Source organism: Brassica napus, chromosome C3, assembly GCF_020379485.1.
Source record: "Brassica napus cultivar Da-Ae chromosome C3, Da-Ae, whole genome shotgun sequence".
In the NCBI taxonomy this organism is placed as follows: Eukaryota; Viridiplantae; Streptophyta; class Magnoliopsida; order Brassicales; family Brassicaceae; genus Brassica; species Brassica napus.
In genome coordinates this window covers 51,576,460-51,599,072 of record NC_063446.1, presented here as the reverse complement: position 1 = coordinate 51,599,072, position 22,613 = coordinate 51,576,460, and positions in this window count along the sequence as shown.

Here is a 22,613-nt window from a genome sequence, read left to right as displayed (position 1 = left end):
GTAGAGATGTGACGCTCAGTCGGTATACGAGAGACGTCGTCTCGGCTTCTTGAGTTTAGGTGATTCGGTAAATTCCAGTTGAACCGGTTTTCTTTTGGTTAACCCGATTCTGACCTCCACTGTCGGTTCCATCTGGGTTGGACTGGGTTATCGCAGGAAGTCGAAGCGACGCGTCCGTTTTGTGAGCAACTAAGTGCTCCATCGAAGCCCAAATAGGCCCACGTAGACCTAATGATGACGCCTCGGGGGAATGTCCCGATTCTCTCCCTTTAAATACTTGTTCACTTCTCGCTTCCTCCATTCTTCTCCGCGTATTCAGGTACTTTATCTCTCTTCCTCTCCACTTCTCTCTCTCTAGGTTGTAGTTGTAGAATAGATAGGGTTATGTCGTCTAGTGGAAGATTATCTCGCAAACAGAAAGAGAAGGCGGCCGTGACGACGCTCAGTCCCGCGAGAGACACGAGCGGGGATCCGCTCAAGGAGTTTGAATCGGTTCATCACGAGGTGATGATGGACACCGGGAACTTGGATGTTCCCATAGACTTTTGGTTTCCGAGTTGGCGCGCCTTCACCGAGAAGAAGTCAGAGGAGCTCTGACTGAAGCGCAGGTTGGCGCGAGAGACGGTCGGGGCGGTGCAGGAGATGAAGTTCCTCCCGATAACCACGTGCCGACGTGTCATTATCCCGGGGGAATTTTCGAGGAACTTCCTGCTCTGGCACCCGAGCTTCTGCGCCCGTCAGAAATTAGCGGTCAGTCTTGGAAAAAGGCTTCTGAGGGAACGTCGAGGAGTCGGGTGAATTTCTTAATTCCTTTGGAAAGTCAGAGGCCTTGGTCGCCGCCGGTTGGGTTCCAGTGCGTCTATGAGTCCTATTTTCAAGACGAAACGAAGCTCTGGTTCCCGATTCCTCGATTAGTTACGACGTATGTGAGACGTCGAGGCGCAGCGATAAGCCTGTTTCTGAATGGCTCGTGGCGTATTGCGGTCGCCTTGATGGTCATGGCCGCCGAGATCGACATCACTCGTAGCGTTCTTTCCTTCGAGGAGCTGACGTCCGTCAACCCGTTAGATGAAGGCCTCCTGTCGATCAAGATGCGGCCAAACTACAACGTGGTCGGGGGACATCCTAGCAAGACGTTGGACTGGCAGAGGTCCTATTTTTACGTCAAGTCTGATGATTCTACCTTTTAAGATCCTCTGGATGACGATTATCGGGTGTTATGGAACACTTTGCTCGGTAGAACACTTCTATTAGCTCGCGTCAATTCCTCGGGTATTGATCATTTTTATTTTATATTTCTTTTTGCAGCCGACCATCCGACTTCGCGGGAATATCCGGAAGAATTTTTATCGAGTGCGCTTGCAATAGCGAGACTCGATCAAGAGCGTTGGGGAAACATCTCTTGGGAAAGGATTCGTCGGTGCATCGATCGAATTTACAGAAGTAAGTTCGTTCCTCGTCTCGGGTTACCGCGACTCTTCGTCTTTCCTTTCGATCATAAGACTTACGCCTCTAATTTTTTGCAGGAGATTGGGATTCGAGTTATCTTCCTGCAACGAATACCGTTAAGCGACGAATTTCGTTTTTCACCAGAGATGAGCAGAAGAAGATCAACGAGGCAAGGAGGATGAGAGGCCTTCCAGATCTAAGTGCCATGATGGCGTCTCAGCTAGGACTCCCGAGAGTCGGACCGTTAGACCCTCCTAACGAGGTGGGGGCTTCGCGATGAGCGACGCGACTCTCCAGCATTGGGTCCCTTCACCCGACGCCATTGCCGCTGCTCCCAAGAAGAAGAATGTTCAGAAGAGACCTCGCGATGATCCTTCTGCTAGTGAGAACCCCGAGACGGTTCCTGACGAGGCCGGTGCTACCGACTGGGCGGAGGTGGTCGAACCGTCACAAAAGAAGAAGAAGTCGAATGATCAACAGTCTCTTGCCGAGGGAAGTGCGGAGGCTCGAGGGACCGACGTTACTGATCGGTGGGTCGGGATGGATCAACCGATGGGCCGGCTCCTAACTTAGCTTTGGAGGGTGACCCTGAAAGTGCTTCCCCCGAAGAAGAAGTCAAAGAAGACGAGTGATCGAGGAGAGGTCAGTCGTCAAGCTCCTTCTGTCGCTGCTTCAAATGTTGCTAGGACTCCTGCTCTATCAATCCCCGGGACATCGGTTGGCGGTACTTCGGCTCGGAAAAAGACTTCAAGGGTTGAGTTTCTGGACCGCGTCTCGTTTGAGTACGAAGGGCCGACCCCACTTACTATGTTCCGCATAAGTGCGCGGAACTAGTCAGCCAGATTAAGTGTGGACCAAAGCCTCTCCTCCGTAACAGACCTGATCTTCAAGGACGAGTATACCGACGCTGCTCGTGCTAAGTTGCTGGTAAGTTTCTTCTTGCGACTCCTTCGCCCTCGTCTTGTTTATTTTTCAAGCTTAAGTGTTTTGCTTCTGTGTCTCGTAGGGTGATGGAAGCATGAACTTTGTCGTCGAAAAGTACGACACAGCGCTGAAGGAAGCGCGCGAGAACTTGAAGAAATCGGAGAAGGCAGTGGCGGCCAAGAGCAGGCTTTACCCCCGAAAGAGGGCAGAATGATAGGATGAGTACGAGAAGATGGCTGAAAAGAGAGAGCGAGCGATTGCTCGGAGAAGGATTCAACGAGAGCGAGCTGACGCAGATGAGGCTGAGCTTTCTATTGCTCGCTCTACTATCGCGGCTCTGGAACTGCGAAAGGCCAATCTCATGGAAGGGATGGGAGTTAAGGCCGCAGAGCACAAGAGAGAGTTTGATCGACACAGGGATTCGCGTGTCTACGAGGTCACAAAGGAGAGGGTGAGGGTTGAGACTGAGATGGTCGCGAAGTGCAACAAGCACTTCGGTGATCTGCGCGATTGGTGGGCTCGTTATGAGCCGTTCGACACGATGCAGCTGCTGCAGATTCAGCATTCGGAACCAAGAAATGCCTTGAAGCTTTGAAAGCTGGTGGTCGTGACATTCCTCAGGAGACCATCGATATGTTTGCTGCTCAAGAGGATCAGTTTGAGTAGGAAGCTTTGAAGCTCAACCCTGGCGAGATTCCTGAAGGCGACTTGGCCTTATCTCCGCTTAAGCTTGATTCGCAGTTCGTCGACGAGCGGGCTTTCGTTGGTCTCAACCCGTTCGGAACAAACACGAATCTGATCGACCCGAGGACCGCCTCTGCTCTCCAAAGCCCGACTGATCGTCTCGAGAATCCGGTCGTTCCCTCTCATACTACGGGAGACGGTATCCCAGAAGGCGATGCACTGATTCTCGATGTTCGAGCTGCCGACGAGGGAGTGGTCTCTACGCAAGACAAGGCTCAGACCTCCGTTCTGGAGATCTCAGATTCTACTGCCGACCGGGAGGATGAGCAGGATGGGGAATCAGGTGAGGACGACGATGGAGAGGCCTCGAAGGACCAAGACGAAGAGAATCCATCCGAAGATCGCGAGAACGAGGGTGTGGATCAACCGGTGAATGCGGATCCTCCAAGATCATCTGCCGATGGTGACGATGCTGCACGAGAGCATGTCGAAGATGCCGAGGAGTAGCTCTGTTGTCTCTTTCGATTTTGAACTCTTCTCTTTTGTCGTATTTTGACTTGGCCCGGAGAGGTCTTTGTTGTTTGCTTTTGGACTCTATCTATCTCTTTTTCTTTTTAAGAAGTCTTTTCTTAGGAATTCCGGTTAGTCGTTTGATTTCCTTTGATCTCGAATACTCAACAAGTCGTAGAATCGCTATCTGAATTAGAGTTCTCGAAGGATCATAAGAAAGTTTAGACTTTGAATTTTTAAGAGCTTCGTAGGTGTTGATCGCGACAGCGACTACTCGCCGAAGCATGCGATTCACGCTGTTTCGAGACAACGATATCGTCATCTTTGACGTTGTCTCGTGTAGGTCGTAGGTTTAATGGACTTGCGACCGTATGACGCTAAGCCGTCAGTCGTTAAATTCTTTCGCTCGTTGGTGCCACTATTTGTGCGTTGACTAGGCGTGGGCCAAAGGTGGGCAACTTAAGACCAAGAAATTTTTAAATGGCAACCGTTCCAGATCTGATTTCAAAGTAATTTCTAAGCATTCGGTCGGCCAAACCTTACTTAGTAAATTATGAAATGGATATGAGTCATCATTTCGGACATATCAGCTAATAATGTGATATGAAGAAGCCCCCGCGAGCATGTGTCTGATCAGGACATACTCGATGGTGGGCTGCGAGTGCCGGTATGTTTGATCGAGAGGCCGGGGCGAGCTCTTGTGGGCATCGCATGAACGGTTTGACTTCTCGAGGGAGGAGTTTGTCTTTTTCTTTGTTACAGATGGACCCGTTAAGGCTACTTACGTACCTCTTTGTGGAAGATCAAGCCATTCGTAGTTCTTTGTTTTTCGAGTAAAAGTGGCTGGGGAAGCACATTTACTCGGTTTTTTTTTTTTTTTTGACGAGTGAATGTGACCGGGGAGTCACCGTCGACCGAAGACACTCATCTTCCATCGACCGACATCGTCCATCCGACATCGATCGATACTCCATCCCAGACATAATTCAATACTGAGCCACGAGACATGGTTGCGACTTTGATATTTGTGCGAGATTATAATGGTTACCTGCATGACCAGGAGGGTCATCTGCGTAATGCAGCAGGTCAGAGGATAGATGCTCAAGGGGCTGCAATCCCTGAGTCTGATGCCAATGCTACAGGTACTACTTTACCTGTAGATGAGGCTGTGCGACCCAAGACGTTGGCTGACTACAACCGTCCAGATCAGTTCTACACCAACAGATCAGCCATTCGTCCTCCCACCATTCAGAGAGATTTTGAGTTGAAGGCGCAGTACTACACACTCGTGGTACAGATACCCTACCATGGATTGTCTCACGAGCATCCTATGGACCATCTGTAGTGGTTCGAGGATCTGATATCTGCTATTAAAGTCAAAGGAGTCCCAGGGGATTATCTCCTATGCAAGCTCTTCAAGTTCTCTCTTGCTGGAGAAGCTTCGCATTGGCTTAAGCAGCGACATCAAGAATGCATTCTTATGCAATTTTTTTGATGAAGTACACACTGAAGACTTGAGGAGCAAGATCGCTACCTTCTCTCAGGGGCCTGCAGAATCATTTAGAGGCTCTTGGATCAGATTCAAGTCTTATCAGAGAGACTGTTGATATCACTCAAATTACCGTAAGGAGTGATTTATACTCTCTCAAATCAGAGGTCGAGTTGTAGTACTTAGGGCTCGAATTCACAGGGATCTAGGGAACCAATTAGATCAAAACAATTTATGATTAAGCTAGGCTAATAGTTTATAAAGCAGTAAATTAGCAGTAAACAAGTTGAACAAGACAATTGTTCATCTTGGCAGGGAGTTGTTTGATGGAAGGATGATTTGCTAGATCTAGGGTTTCTATTCAGGAAATTAGAATTATAATGATATAGATGCATAAGATGTTTGTTGGATGCACAAGAACTCAAAAAATAACAATAATCTACCAGCTCTCGCATGTCTAGATTATCTATCACTAGATCTAAGATCTCAACTCTCGCATGTGATCTGTAGAAAGTGTCGATCGACGATTCGATTGGAATGTCGATCGATACACCGTTCAGACCGTCGATCGATACAACTACCGAGTTGTCGATCGACAATCCTTCCAGCGAGCTTTACCGAGCAGGTTCGAACTATATTCACTAGGTTCGTAGATCAACTCTCGTCTTCCTCTAGGAATACTAGCTCAATGTGAATTTTTCAAGAGATAAACCATGCTCTCGCGTGTGCCAATTCATCCTAACATCATGGTTCTAGTTCGCGACTCTAGAACACAAGCGATAAGTGCAATTCAATTGATGGACACCCTAACAACTTAGTAATCTATATTTGGGGCTAATCCCTCATCCTATCTGAACCCTAAACCTAACAGGTGGATCTATTCAAGCATGAAGTTGTCACAGAAAATCATAGATGAATAGATATAATAGAATAAGTAAAAGCAATAAAGAATCCAAAGAAGTTCCAGGAGGACTCTGAAAGATTTCCTCCTTTCTCTCCTTACTAAGAACAAGAATTAAAAGAAAAGCTTAGATAGCGTAGCCGTCAACAATGGCTTATAAATAACATAAATAGGGTTTCTGGTCGTCCAAGGGTATTCTGGTAATTTGGGGTTGCTTCTGGGCTTCAACGGTCATAAAATATGCTCAGCCAAAATTCTGGCATAACTTCCGACCGACACCAATGCTGCTTCATCGATCGACAGTCCTTCATCTCCTCGACAGCTTCCTCTCGTGAGGCAGACTGACCACTCTTCAGTAAAACGGGCATAACCTCTGCTACAGGATACTGATTAACCTTAAACCGGTGGCATTGGAAAGCTAACTCAAAGCTACATCTTCTGTAAAAATATGTGATCAATCTAACGGTCAGAAGGTCTCCATCCATAGCTAGACATCTGACGCGTCTGTGCAGCTCTGCTCTAAAAAGGCTCCAAAAGACACCAAAATCACCACATTCCTCCAAATCGTCCCTGAACCTGTAAATACTCTAAATAGACTCTATATAGTAGTAAATATATATTAAAACACTTATAGACCATGGCTAAAAGTGGGTAAAATCCATGGTCTATCAACTCCCCCAGACTTACCCTTTTACTTGTCCTCAAGCAAAACAGACGTGAAGCCTCTCTGAAAGAGGTTTGAAAACAGCAGGGACTCACATGATTTAAAAACTTAGAATCTCACCTTTACAATATTGCAATCCACATCTAAAACTCCTAACCACAAAAGCACATTATACCATATCCTAGCTTAGCAACCAAATTCACCTAGCCAACAACTTAGCAAATCCTGTATGAAATTCCCCTCTACCAACCTCATTTCTTAACATAAATAAAAGTGCAGGATTTACCTTGGGAGTATCGATCACAGGATGCAAGGATTTTCAAACAAGTATCTGGATCTGCAAGTAAAAGTTAGTTCCTATCTTTTCTCTCTACTAATTTCTCTCTTTAGTCAAAGTCTGCTTATATTGCAAGATCATTGACCAAGATTGGACATGCTTCCATGAACCAAGCCTTAATAGTGGTTGCCACCAAGTCTTGTTCACTTCTTTTTGACCTATATCCAAGAATTCATGTGAATCGAACCTTGATGATTGCCGCCACCAAGTCCCGTTCGGACTTTTTTTGTTGGAATCCTTATGAAGCAAGCTTTAATGGTTGTAGCCACCAAGTCATGTTCGGATTCCACCTAACTAACACCTATTATATATATATATATATATATATATTTTTTTTTTTTTTTTTTTTCTTTTTCTTTATATATATATTTTTTTCTTTTGAAAATAAATATCTCTACCTATAAATCTATGGTTGAAATAGAGAGAGAAAAAATGATAAATCTACACATGGCTTTACCTTCCAGACTTGTTTGAAGAATCCGATCCCATGTATACCAAGCCCCAGACAAGCAGCTGTGTCAGGTTTAGTGTTGGAGGTTAGCTTTGGTTCCTTTAAACAATCTCAGCAAGTGTGAATAGTTGACAGGTTGATCCACTTTAGTATCTTTATTACTATCTTCAATCAGTATGTCTAGAATGGTGCTAAAGAGTGGTTAGATAAAAAGAAAAAATCTAATAAGTTCATTATCCCCTTCTTGACTCGATAAAAACGTTTTTGAAAACATTTGATAAGACTCATGAACACACTAATATCAGTAAACATCCCCCCAGACTTAAATTACACTATCCACAGTGTATATCTAGTCGGAGTTATAGTGAAAAATAATCATAAGTACATAATTTAACAAGTAAGAACGATGACCTGCTCAGTGTCGATCGACACAATGAAGTGACAATCGATCGTTGTTGATGAAGTGCTGTCGACTGTCGACTGATAGCGACATGGTCTCATCGGTCGATGGCTAGAGCAATCATTCGACACAATGAAGAGACAATCGATCGTTGGATATGAAGTGTTGTCGATCGATATCGAGCTGGTCTCATCGGTCGATGTGCTGAGCAATCGTCTACTCGGATCTGTTTTTATATATATATATATATATAGCTAACTAAAACGCAATATTAGTAGAACATCCCCCAGACTTAAACAACACTGTAACCAGTGTTATACAGTCTAAGATTGGTGGGGAAATAAACCATAAGGACAATATTTAACAAGGCGAAATGTTATACCTGATCACTGATGGTGAGCGTCGATCGACACAATTAAGTGCCGATCGATCGATACTCATGATGCTATGTCGACCGACAATGGCCTGTTGTCGTCGATCGCTGCTGGTATATCAACTCTTCTTCCTTGGATCTTTTTCCTTTTACCTATCATAAACAAAACACTAAAAGTCAGTAAAAGATAACTAATAAAACATAAAAAAAAAATTTCGATGAACAGTATCGATCGATTTGTTTGCTACAATGTCGATCGATTTCCTTGCTACAGTGTCGATCGATGCTACAGTGCCTCTGCTACAGTGCGGTTGCTACAGTATGTCATTACTGTTCATCCATTTTTTTTTTTTTGACCTGCAATAAATAAAAACTTTAATCAGTAACAATCTAAACTAACTTGAAAGCAATTACCTAATAGTGGGTTGCCTCCCACTCAGCAGTTTGTTATAGTCATTTTGCTTGACTTTGGAGATCTGATTTAGTCCGGATGAGGATGAGAACTCGCTCCAAAACAAGTCTTAATGTCTACTCTCTGAAGCTTTATCATTCTTGTGTGAAAGCCTCCTCCATAGACTCTTCTCCTTTGTCTATCATCTCAGCAATAAGGAGTGCTCGAAGCTTTGCAAATGCTGTGAGAAGCATCTACTGCGCACTTTGAATTTCCTGACACCATTTGAGAAGCGAGGAATCAATGATAACTGAGAATCACCCATGATCCTTTTTCTCTTCTTCCAATTCCTCATCTTCTTTCCCCCAGACTTGTCTGACCACGTGGTGGTATCTCCATCCCTAAGATTTCCACACACATCGAACTCTCTATGCTCAGATATGCGTCCAGCGTCGATCGATGCCGGTTTGTTGATGTCGTTCGATGGTATCTGGTCGGTGTCGATCGATGTGGCTTCTACTGGGCCCATATCGACTTAATCTGTAAATCGCAACCTTCTCTGAGAAGCTTTTACGTGCTGATGATCATCCAATACCTCATTGTAAGAACTGAACTGCATATTTCTATCAGATGGAATAGGAGACTCAGCTTCAAATACAGCGCATGGAACCACAACCTTCAAAGGATCATGTATCCTCTTCACCCTTTTGTGAAACCCAGCAGCTTCTTCTGTCCAGATAGGTGTTCTATGATGTTTAGGGACAGCAAGGTATGAGGCCTTAGACATGTACATCCTTTACTCAACTTGTTCCAGCTCAACTATGCAACCTGGCGGATCGTCCAGCAATGGGCATCGATCGATATTAGGTGGGTGGTGTCGATCGATAATTGGTTGGCGGTGTCGATCGATGCTAGCCTTTGAAGTTTCCAGATCTCCTCTCGAAGTGTGCTGATAGTCATCAAGCTTCTTCTTCGAATTCTGATTCATACCTTCAAGCCATTCCTCCAGCTCCAAGAAGTCTTCCATAGTGACTTCTCTATTCGAATCCAAGTCTTCAAGCTTTTCTCCATCCTCCAACTCCAAGAACTCTTCTAGCTCCAAGAAATCTTCTATGGGGATTTCTCTGTCTCCATCTGAGGTAGGATCACAACTTGATATATCAACGCTCTTATGGGTCGAGTCTGCAATGTCCTGAGGACAACTCGATCTTTCAGGGATTTCGAGTGGTGTCGATCGGAAACAGGAGTCTCCGTCGATCGATGCTAGGATTGTGTGGGCGATCGATTCTGAGGTTGTACCGTCGATCGATGTTGAGGTCGTACTGTTGGTAGACTTTGAGGTCGTCGATCGATGCTGCGGTGCTGGTGTCGATCAATGCTGAGGTCGTGTCACTAAAGTCGGCTTCTTCTACTCTGCTCAGCTCTCCAGATACATGTTGTTTATCACCCTCTACCACAATGTAGCTAAGCAACTGTATCGAATTCTGATCTTCCCTCTTTATCTGCCAACTTTCAACAAGCCTGTCCCACTTATCATTCTTCTCCTTTTCTCTAGTTGCTTCAGCATCATCAAGAAATTTGTAACGGAAGGCTCTTTCAATGTTCTCCCAGCTGGTTAGAGATCCTGGCTGTAGTTGACTGAACCAGCTGAATGCATCCCCAAAGATAGAATAGGGGAAGATCTTGCAGAGCATGTGGTATTCAGACACTTCATTCTGCTCACTCCTTGCACTAGATCCTCAAGCTCTTCGATGTGGTTTCTGGGATCTTGGTGAGGAAGATCCTGGAAGGGGTCTTGACCTATCCAATCATACCACTCTCAGCTGAGCTCAAAGTCATTCATCTCAGCAACACAAGCACATCAGGGATCACAGCACCATGAGCATTAATCAACTGTCCTGCGCTGTTGCGAGTGCCACCTTCTTCGTCTCTTAACTTCCCATTCTCATCGACCTTAAGTATGAGCACTTTGATCTTCTCTGTCTCCCCGCAAGTGGTGTTGTTTTTCACCGGATCAACAGTGCCGGGATGAACAGTACCCAGATAAAAATTGTCAGGATGAAGAGTGTTCGGAAGAACAGTGTTCGGATGAATAGTGTCGGGTTGAACAGTGTCGATCGCGCGGGATAAACAGTGTCGATCGACGGGAGATGAACAGTTTCGATCGACGGGAGATGAACAGTTTCGATCGATGGGAGATGAATAGTGTCGATCGAAGCATGATGAATAGTGTCAAGCTGAACAGTACCGAGATGAACAGTACTGGAGTGAACAGTACCATAGTGAACAATGTGGTCCGACACAAGTTGGATAGTGTTGTTCGATGCTTGGTTCACGCTGTCGATCGATGCTGCTTGGAGGGTGTCGATCGATTCTTCCCTCGTAGACTTACGGATCGTGCGTGAATCAGCAGGCTTCTTCTGTGAAGAACCCAGAAATCCTCTCTTCATTGTTGTTCCTGGTACTAAGATGTATGTACCTGAAACAGAAGAAAAAAAATTATTAGTTTTTTTGAACAGTAGTAAAACCTAGACTAAATCTAACTAAACAAGATCTAATGGCGATCAAAGCTCCCCGGCAACGGCGCCAAATTTGATATCACTCAAATTACCCTAAGGAGTGATTTTTATTTTCTCTCAAATAAGAGGTCGAGTTGTAGTACTTAGGAATCGAATTCACAAGGAGCTAGGGAACCAATTAGATCTAAACAGTTTATGATTAAGCTAGGCTAATAGTTTATAAAGCAGTAAATAAGCAGTAAACAAGTTGAACAAGACAATTGTTCATCTTGGCAGGGAGTTGTTTGATGGAATGATGGTTTGCTAGATCTAGGGTTTCTATTCAGGAAATTAGGATTATAATGATATAGATGCATAAGATGTTTGTTGGATGCACAAGAACTCAAACAATAACAATAATCTACCAGCTCTCGCATGTCTAGATTATCTATCACTAGATCTAAGATCTCAACTCTCGCATCTTGATCTGTAGAAAGTGTCGATCGACACACCTTTCAGACCGTCGATCGATACAACTACCGAGTTGTCGATCGACAATCCTTCCAGCGAGCTTTACCGAGCAGGTTCGAACTATATTCACTAGGTTCCTAGATCAACTCTCGTCTTTCTCTAGGAATACTAGCACAATATGATTTTTTCAAGAAATAAACCATGCTCTCGCGTGTGCCTATTCATCCTAACATCATGGTTCTAGTTCGCGACTCTAGAACACAAGCGATAAGTGCAATTCAATTGATGGACATCCTAACAACTTAGCAGTCTATATTTGGGGCTAATCCCTCATCCTATCTGAACCCTAAACCTAACAGGTAGATCTATTCAAGCATGAAATTGTCACAGAAAATCATAGATGAATAGATATAATAGTATAGATAAAAGCAATAAAGAATCCAAAGAAGTTCCAGGAGGACTCTGAAAGAGTTCCTCCTTTCTCTCCTTACTAAGAACAAGAAATAAAAGAAAAGCTTAGATAGCGTAGCCGTCAACAATGGCTTATAAATAACATAAATAGGGTTTCTGGTCGTCCAAGGGTATTTTGGTAACTGTCGACCGATACCAATGCTGCTTCATCGATCGACAGTCCTTCATCTCCTCGAAAGCTTCCTCTCGCGAGGCAGACTGACCACTCTTCAGTAAAACGGGCATAACCTCTGCTACAGGATACTGATTAACCTCAAACCGGTGGCATTGGAAAGCTAACTCAAACCTACATCTTCTGTAAAAATATGAGATCAATCTAACGGTCAGAAGGTCTCCATCCATAGCTAGACATCTGACGCGTCTGTGCAGCTCTTCTCTCAAAAGGCTCCAAAAGACACCAAAATCACCACATTCCTCCAAATCGTCCCTGAACCTGTAAATACTCTAAATAGACTCTATATAGTAGTAAATATATATTAAAAAACTTATAGACCATGGCTAAAAGTGGGTAAAATCCATGGTCTATCAACTCTCCACACCATGGATTCAATGAAGTACAACTGCTCAGTACTTTTTACAGAGGCATCGTGGTGAAGTACCAGATGGCTCTTGATGCCTCCAGCAATGGGAACTTCAACACCAGGAATCCAGAAGAGGCAGTGAAGGTGATTGAAAACCTAGCATCTAGCAACAGCACCAAGAACACTGATTTTAAGAGGAAAAAGCCTGCCACCATCCTTGGGAATGATCAGATGGATGAGGTGAAGGCAAAGCTGGATAGTGTTTACAAGCTTCTAAGGAAGAAGGTCTGCTTGGTTGAAGATACAGAAGCTGTAGACACAGAGGGTAGAGCAGAGGAAGAAGAAGAGGTGAACTACATTGGTGGAACTGGATTCCAAGGTTCTTGAAACCAGGGTGGAAACAGAAATTCCTATGGAAATATGGGAAATTTCAACCAGAGTTCGTAGTACCAGAAACCATACAACAACAGCTACAGCAACAACATGAATTGTGGAAGTTCCTACTACCAGAAGCCACCGCCGCCTACTCAAGAGAGCAAGATTGAAGAGATGCTCGATAGGGTTCTTGAGACACAACAGTGAATGACTGTAGACTTCAATGGGAAGATTGATTCTGTCTACACCAACCTAAACACAAAGTTTGAGACTTTGAGCACTCATGTGAAGAAGCTGGAGATGCAGGTTGTGCAAACAGAAGATGCTGTCAAGAGGCAAGAAACCTCGACAAGAGTGGTAGGGGATGATGTGAATGAAACACCACGTGAATGCCATCATTGAGGATGATTTTTGGCAAGTGGTGAAGGAAGAGAAGCTGCAAGAAGGAGATTTCGAAGTAGAAAGTTTGATGAGTTTCGGCGGATCGCATTGGTATCGATCGATGCCAGACTTCGAACATCGATCGACATCGCCTAGTCCGAATCGATCGATAGGATCTCCAGAGCATCGACCGATGACACCAACGGAGTCAACCGCATCTTGCAATGCCGTGAGGACCCTAACTCACGAGGAGTTCACAGCGAAACACCCACATCCGCCCAGCCCTGATAAAGTAAGAATCACTCGACGAGCTGATACCTCCATCGATCGACATGGAGAATGTACTATCGCTCGATAAATAGAGGCCGCCATCGATGGACAACCTCCAGCGCCAATCGATTGATAATAGGGTTTTTGCCTATTGCAAATGTTGTAGTATAGTGGGGTGAATGTCGAACTAGTCCTAGTGATGTGAATCAGTGAGAATACAAGTCATTTCTTAAGCTAAGCAGATTCAATAGTGGTGAGTGTGTGACAAGTAACAATAGCAAACAGAGCAATACAACAAGGTTTTAATCCATTTAGACAAGTGAATCCATGGGTATTGGGAATTGACTTCAAGTAACTAAGATCCAATCTAGGTGACAAGCTTTCAATCAAAGTAATCTCTTAAGTCTAAACACAATTTTAGACAAGTCCTATGTCTAGGTAAATGTCCATTTGCTTAGAAATCATTAAACATCAAATGTCTTTGGCTTAATTCAATCAAGCAATCTTTAAGTTCAAGTTTAATAACTATCTAGCAATTTTAACATCAAGTGTCCTTGGCTAATCTCACTAGAGCTTGGTTGAGTTGATTCAAACACTTCATCTTATCATGTCTGATGAGAAGTGTTTAGAAATCAGGTTTAGAGTGATCAAGACTAAACAAGCATTAAAAATACTCAACAAGCAAGTTCATACAAGGATCTAATACAATAACACCATAGATCTTCACTAAGTTACTCTAATCTCCCTAACCCATGAATTCTTAAGGAAACTACTCACTAATCTCCATGAAAACACTTAATCTCATAATAGATTGAAGCATATTCAAGTAGATACAACAGAGAATAAAGATAAACAAAGATTAAACAAGCAAAACGAAATTAAAACTCAAGAACAGATGATGAACAATGAAGAACGGCTCAAGAACAATAAGAACAATGATATTTCAAAGAGAGAGAGTTTTGACAAGTTAAATTATTACTAAAGTTGGATCATGATGTTTCTTGGACACTCCTTTAATAAAAAGAAAGCAGATATTATATAGAAAAGTAGGAAAACTCGTGCAAAGGAAAGGTAGAAGAAAGTGGCAAGTTGGGACATCCCATTAACTTTCCAGTGGTCCCCGGCAAGGGTTGATACACCTATAGTAAATCGATCATAACTTATCCAATACAGCTCCAAATGACTTGAAACCACTTCTATTGGAAAGCTAACTCAATTTCCAGTGTCTCCACAAATTGTGAGCTTCAGAAGAGATCTTTAAGGCCTTCATCCGTGTTCATCTTTCACTCTTTGGACTCAAAATCCCTCCAATGGTCCTCTAACTCATCCATGGTGCTCTCCAACACCTGATATGTACAAATGCAATGATATGCAACCTAAATGTGCCTAAATGATGCTCTAAATGACCAAACTATGCAAGAATAAGAAGTTAAAAACATGTAAATTCACAAGATATCATCGATCGACGAGCACCTATTACCTACCGAGTGCAGATGCCAAAGATAGATGTTGCACGTCTTAATGAGCTCAGGCCCAAACCCAAACCTTTAGAAAACCCACCAGAGCCCGTCAGGACACCTTCAGATGATGGAGAAGATCCTATGGAAGAGGATAGGGTTCCTACTGGAAGAACCCTAAGGAGAAGAAAGGAAAAAGTGGTGAAACATCTGAAGAGGGGGGCTAATGATAAGGAAAAGAAAAATTTTGGAAAGAGAGTCTTCAGGATTCCTCTAGATAAGCCATTCGAGGAGGCCTATTATACCAACAGATTGTGGATGTTCTTCAGAGAAACTAGAGAGAACGAAGAAGACGTCAAGAGAATGTTTTGTGAAACTAGAGAAAAGATGAGGATGAAGATTACATTGAAGAAGAAGAGTGATCCTGGGCAATTTGTTGCACGGTGAAGGGTATTGAATTTCCACATGCCTTGTGCGACACAGGAGAATCAGACAGCATCCTACCTAGGGTTATGGCAGACCATCTGGGTCTGCAGGTGGAGCCTTCGCAGGAACTGTTCACTTTTGTGGATTGTTCCCAGAGGAACTCAGGAGGAATTGTGAGAGATCTAGTGGTGCAGATTGGTAATGCCCTAGTTCCAGTTGATTTTTATGTCTTGGACATCAAGCTAAACTGGAACTCTTCTCTATTACTTGGGAGAGCCTTCTTGTCAACAGTGGGAGCAGTGTGCAACCTGCAAACCAACCAGTTGTGGCTAACACTCATAGATCCTAATAGCCACTATGACCTCATTCCAGTCAAGAAGTCACAGATGTCCTCCAGAAGAATCAATGATCCAGGAATCATTGCAGCTTGCCATTGTGGAGCCGAGTACGAGACAGACTACTCAGCGTCGATCGAGACTCATACAGCAACATCGATCGACAGTGGCCTTCAGAAATCGACCGACACACCACATGAAGAATCGGTCGATAGTCGTCCAGATGATTGGGAAAACGACTACTACAACCCCACTATTGACGCATACACCAGACAACACATGCATACAGAAGAGTATGATGAAGACTATGAGGATGAAAGAGCTACTGAGTACAAATCCATCCATGATGACGAGGATACACTTCTACATCATTCCTCTTGGAAAAGGAATGCACCATCGATGGCATTCCTGGCTCACCATCAATCGATACTCAACCTCCTCAGAGAAACCGGAAATGCGCATCGACCGACATTGCCAACTACTCATCGATCGACGCGGAAGTGAATCGAGTGAGAGAGGGAGATTACTCGATTGGTAGTTGGGCAGATGATCACCATCACGAAAGCTTTGCCGTAGAAACATCAATATATGAGCCAGGAGTAGATGAATTACATGAAGGTTTCACTTATGAGGAACTTCTCAACATGCAAAGACAAGATGAAACATCTCAACATCAATCAGAAACTGCTTGGGGAAGAACACGATACACGCATCCGATCGACATAGCACACCGTCCATCGATCCACATAAACCCTTCAACATCGATCGATATAAATCCTTCAACATCGATCGACATCCGCTCTAAACCAATAACCACTGTAAGCGAGAGAGATAAATTTAATAACGAGTATCTAACTCCAGATGAATTTGGTATTTTCAGGGACCCAGATGGCCACGGAAGAGCAATAGACGGACGTATACTGAATGTATCTCGGAAAGATATTGCAGAGATCCTTCAGATAGCCAATGGAGTAGCAAACTTGTTCGTACATCAACGCAACACTCCAGAATACCAACATAAGGATAAAAAAGAGTTCTATGACGCAGCTGGTAGCATAGACAAAAGCTTCAAACTAAGGTCTCGCCATCCCACTCGACCATCGATCGATGTTGACGTCCCAACATCGGTCGACAGACAGCCAAAATTCTGCAGAAGAGCTTTTGATTCCCACGGTACCAGGAGATTCTACTGGGAAGACAAGGACGAGTATGGAATCTACAGAGATGATCAGGGATGTGCCAGAGATATGGATGGACACATCATCAATGTGTCCAAGGAAGAGATTAGAAAGCTAATGGAGAGAGCTTTAAGAGATGAGCCAAGCTACATATGTCTTCCTTCACATGCTAACTTATTCACACAGACCAAGCTGGTACCAGAGATCTACACCAAGGACGAGATCAATGAGATGTTCTATGGAGTCTGTGGAGAACAAGAGAAGAACAAATAAGCTTTCCAGTTGAAGCTTGATGGTGTCTATTATCCATTGAATGATAGTATCAGTTGGCTAACTACTTGCATGGAGGAGATGAAGCAAGACATAGCTAGAATTCAGCATGCTACCGACGTTGCTCGATCGTCATCGATCGATAGAGATCAACATACATCGATCAACATTCGTCAACGACATCGATCGACAATCAGATGCCAACATCGGTCGACAACGATCCACCACGCCCACATACGATGAAGTCTCAACAAAACTTTCACACCAGGGAGAGATAGATCTGTTGGTAGAAGAGATCAATAGAGCTCTGGAAACTACAGAAGAGAGGCTTGATGGGAGATGTGATGACATCTATTTCCCAATGGATCTTAGCATCAGTGCTTTGACTTCCAAGATTGAAGCTATGCAAGGGGAATTGGTGGAGATTTAGAGTTACATTGCCCGTTGACCAGAAGCATCATCATCGATCGACAGACACAACAACAAATCGACCGACATTCATCATAGAACATCGGTCGACGACGCTACAAACCGAGGCCGGCTAGTACCAAAGATGACATCAGACATGTCCGACACACATTACCATGGAGAGGAGATCTCAGCTGACACTTACGCCACACTTAGGAGACATCAGTTCAACCTGGAGAGTCTTGAAGAAAGATTGCAGAGGATTGAAAACACAACTGCAACAATGAAAGTAAAATGGCGTAGAGGGGATGAAGCTACGAGAGACTTCACTGGTACATGGTTCAACAAGCGCAAAGAAGGGATGGATACTTGTTTTCCAACAAGTTCCAGCTTTCAACACTACTAGCCCAATCACCTCCAAAGTCAAGCTAAATGACTATAACAAAGTGCTGAGTGGGAGGCAACCCACTACTAGGTAATATTTATTTAGTTTTTATTGATATACTATTTATGTTGGTTTTTAATTATTGCAGGTCATAAAAAAAAACACAAAAAGAGATCCGAGTAGACGATTGCCGTAAATATCGACCGACGAGAAGCTATCGACATCGATCGACATTGTCTAACCTGCCGCGAACGATATCTACATCCCTACATCGGTCGACATCCATTCCGGTCTGGTATATAATTCTAACTTGTTACATTGAGTCCTTATGATTTAGTTTTCACCATAACTCCGACTGAATTTACACTGGGGACAGTGTAGTTTAAGTCTGGGGGGAGGTTTACTGATAGTAATTTATTTATGAGTTTTATTAAAATATTTTTCAAAAAGTTTTATTGAGTCAAGAAAGGGATAATGAACTTATAGATTTGCTTGTTATCTAACCACTCTTTAGCACCATTCTAGATTTACTGATTGCAGATAGTACTAAATATACTAAAGTGGATCAACCTGTCAACTATTCACACTTGCTGAGATTGTTTGAAGGAACCAAAACTGACCTCCAACACTAAACTTGACACAACTGCTTGTCTTGGGGCTTGGTATGCATGGGATCGGATTCTTCAAACAAGTCTGGAAGGTAAAGCCTTGTGTAGATAGATTAATCACCCTTTCTCTCTCTATTTTCGAAATTATAGATAGATAAAAAAAAATATTATTATTATTTTTAGTATATATATCTATTAGAGATTTATTAGGAAAGAATTCGAACAGGACTTGGTGGCTACAACCATTAAGGCTTGCTTCATAAGAATTCTATAGGCAAAAGATTAGAACAGGACTTGGTGGCTACAACCATTAAGGCTTGCTTCACAAAGAATCCTAGGATAAAGGTCAAAAAGAAGTGAACAGGACTTGGTGGCAACCACAATTAAGGCTTGATTCATGGAAGCCTGTCCAATCTTGACCAATGATCTTGCCAATACAAGCAGACTTTGACTAAGAGAGAAAATTAGTAGAGAGAGAGAGGATATGAATTAAAATTTACCTGCAGGTCCAGATACTTGTTTTAAAGTCCTTGCATCCTGTGATCGATACCCCGAAGGTAAAGCCTACACTTTTATTTATGCTAAGAAATGAGGTTGGTAGAGGGGAATGTTAGACAAGATTTGCTAAGTTGTTGGCTAGATGAATTTGATTGCTAAGCTAGGATATGGTATAATGTGCTTTTGTGATTAGAAATTTTTAGATGTGGATTGCAATAATACAGAGGTTAAGATTCTAAGTTTTAAATCTTGTGAGTCCCTGCTATTTTAAAACCTCTTTCAGAGAGACTGCCTGTTTATTTTGCTTGAGGAGAAGTCTGGGGGAGTTGATAGACCATAGATTTGACCCATTTTCATCCATGGTTTATAGGTGTTTTTACTAATAATTATTATATTATAGAGTTTGTTTATTATATTTATAAGATCAGGAGTGATTTGGAGATAAGTGATGATTTTGGAGTATTTTGGAGATATTTGGAGCCAGCACCCGAGACGACCATCGAGCTCGACCATCGGTCGATATTGGAGGAATAATCTATCGATGTTCATATCATGACTTCGATCGACAGCGAAGCACGAAGAAAGCCCGTTTGGTCACAACCGGGTTGAAGCCCAAGTCTTCTCCAATTTACAAGATTGCCCCTGACGTGTTTTAACCTAATTATATAAGCTTTGCCACCATGTTAGAGGCAAAGTGTGATTTTCTAGTTTTATTATTTTCACAGCAAGGATTTCTAGGATTTTGATAGATTGGAGAGAAGATCCAAAGTTATAATTTGTGATTGGAACTCCATTAATATCTATTTACTATTCCAATGAAGTTTTCTTACCTAATTGCTGTTATAAATTGCTTAGCCATGTCTGAGTAGTTCTATTGTTAGATTTTAGGGTTTAAATAGGTTAGGAGGGATTAGCCCCAACTATAAATTGCTGAGTTGTGATAATTCTCATTAGGATTGTTCATTAATGCTTGTCTCTAGATTAGCTACCTAGAACCTGCCATAGGATTGATAGATAAAAGCGAGAGCTACATTCTCATCCTGAAAACATTCTAACTGAGCTAAGTTTCTTGCTATGAGTAAGGCGAGGGCTGATCTAGTGAGCTTAGTAAGCATTCATTCAACATGCGCATAAAGCTTAACTAGAAACGCGTCGATCGATATCATTATTGAATAATCGATCGACGGAGCGAAAGGTGTATCGATCGATATCCCTATAGGATCGTCGATCGACACTTTTTATTGGTCGGCATACGATAGTTGAGATCATTAGATCTAGTTAATAGACAAGTCCAAACATTGCGAACGCTGATGGACTTGTTAACTAAGTAGTTGAGCTTTACATTATCATGTATGCAACTCATTAGGCATCTGTAGGATTATAATCCCAAGTTTCCTGAATAAAAACCCTAAGTCTAACTAATTCCTTTTTAAGCACCAAAACCTCAATCAATCTATTGAACAAACACTTGTTCAATATAAAACTGAAATTTACATTTAAATCTCTGAAACCATCTAGCTTAACAAATCATTTTAGATTTCTTAGGTTCTCTAGCTCCCTGTGAATTCGATCCCTAAGTACTACAACTCGACCTCTTATTTGAGAGAGTATAAATCACTACTTAGGGTAATTTGAGTGGTATCAGCTAATAATTTGAGTGGTATCAGCCACTCCTTAGGGTAATTTACATTTAAATCACTCTTGTATTTATTTATTTAAGTACTATTCAGACCATCATAACCATTTCTCTCATGAATATGTCTAAATAGTCTCATTGTTAGATTTAAGTTTCTCATAAGGTTGATTTATGTATTGCTAACTTGAACTGTTGTTAGGGTGTTTAAAATATAGTTCTTCATCTAGTTGCTTTTAATGCTAAGTTTAGGATTGATCACCCTTTAGCTTAGATCTTAGGATTAATTAAGACAAGTAATAGCTTAACCCAATACCTGAAACTAAACTAGTATGATCTAATTGACTAGATACACACGAACTTTTGTCTAGTAAGTTAGAGAACACTGATCAAACACGCTCGTAATGCTTTCTAGAAGAAGCATCGATCGACGCGGCGATCGTTGTGTTGATCGATATTTTGAAAGGTGTATCGATCGATATTCTTTAAAAATCATCGATCCACACTTTCTCGTAATTAATATACGAAAGCTGAAATCCGAGATCTAGATATAGATAATCCAATTGATTTTACCTAAGTTTGAGTTCGGGAACAATTAATATCTATAAACCCCTAATAACCCAAATAAGTTGATTACTTATCATACCTGAGATCATACCTGAATCTAGCTATTTTCCCAACTGCCAACAACCTCAAATCAAACCAATCGAACAACTACCTTGTTCGCCACTTCATTTACTTTTTAAAACCTATTAATCTAGCTTTATTTCTAAGACTATAAATCTATTATGTAATCCTAGAGTCTCTGTGGATACGATCCCTAAGTACTACATCTGAACCTCTTATTTGAGAGAGTAATTCACTCCTTAGGGTAATTTGAGTGATATCAAATTTGGCGCCGTTGCCAGGGACTCTTTCTTATTACCATTAGATTAAGTTTAGAATATAGTCTAGATTCTGTTACTGTATTTGCTAAATTTTTCCCTCTTTCCCTACTGACACATGTACTTAAGATGGAGAACATGGATTTCGGCCGTACATCGATCGATGAATTAATAATAACATCGAGCGACGGGTCGACGAAAAAATCGATTGACGCATCACTACAAATATCGATCGACAATACCCCACCAGAAGCAGGTAAGTTTTCTCTTACCAATCATACTAATGAGGAAGTAGGCCTAAAGGTCAGCTAAGCAACACAACTAACCAAACAATAAATGAATAGTGGACTGCAATCCCTGTTGGGGTCAAAATCGGTCACGACGGAATCAATGTCTGAAAGTCCATAAAAATCGGCATGAACGTTTTTACGAAAAATAAATCTTAGAAAAAGATCTATTTTTACGAAGAATCTTGCGGAGAAAACACATTCACGAAAAATCGGAGAAAACGTGAACAAGGTTGCCGCGTAGCAACCAGCGCAAAAGCTGGTCCCTACATAGCGACAAAGCTCTCACCAAAGCTCGGTCGCTACGCAGCGTGCTCGGTCGCTACGCAGCGTGCTCGGTCGTTACGCAGCGTGCTCGGTCGCTACGCAGCGTGCTCGGTCGCTACGCAGCGTGCTCGGTCGCTACGCAGCGTGCTCGGTCGCTACGCAGCGTGCTCGGTCGCTATGTAGAGTGCTCGGTCGCTACGTAACGTGCTCGGTCGCTACGTAGCGTGCTCGGTCGTTACGAAGCGACTGAGCTCTCACCAAAGCTCGGTCGCTACGTAGCGACCGAGCACGTACACGGCTCAGTCGCTATGTAGCGACCGAGCTGTCCCCGAAGCTCGGTCGCTACGTAGCGACCGAGCTCTCCCCGAAGCTTGGTCGCAACATAGCGACCGAACACGTACACGACTCGGTCTCTAC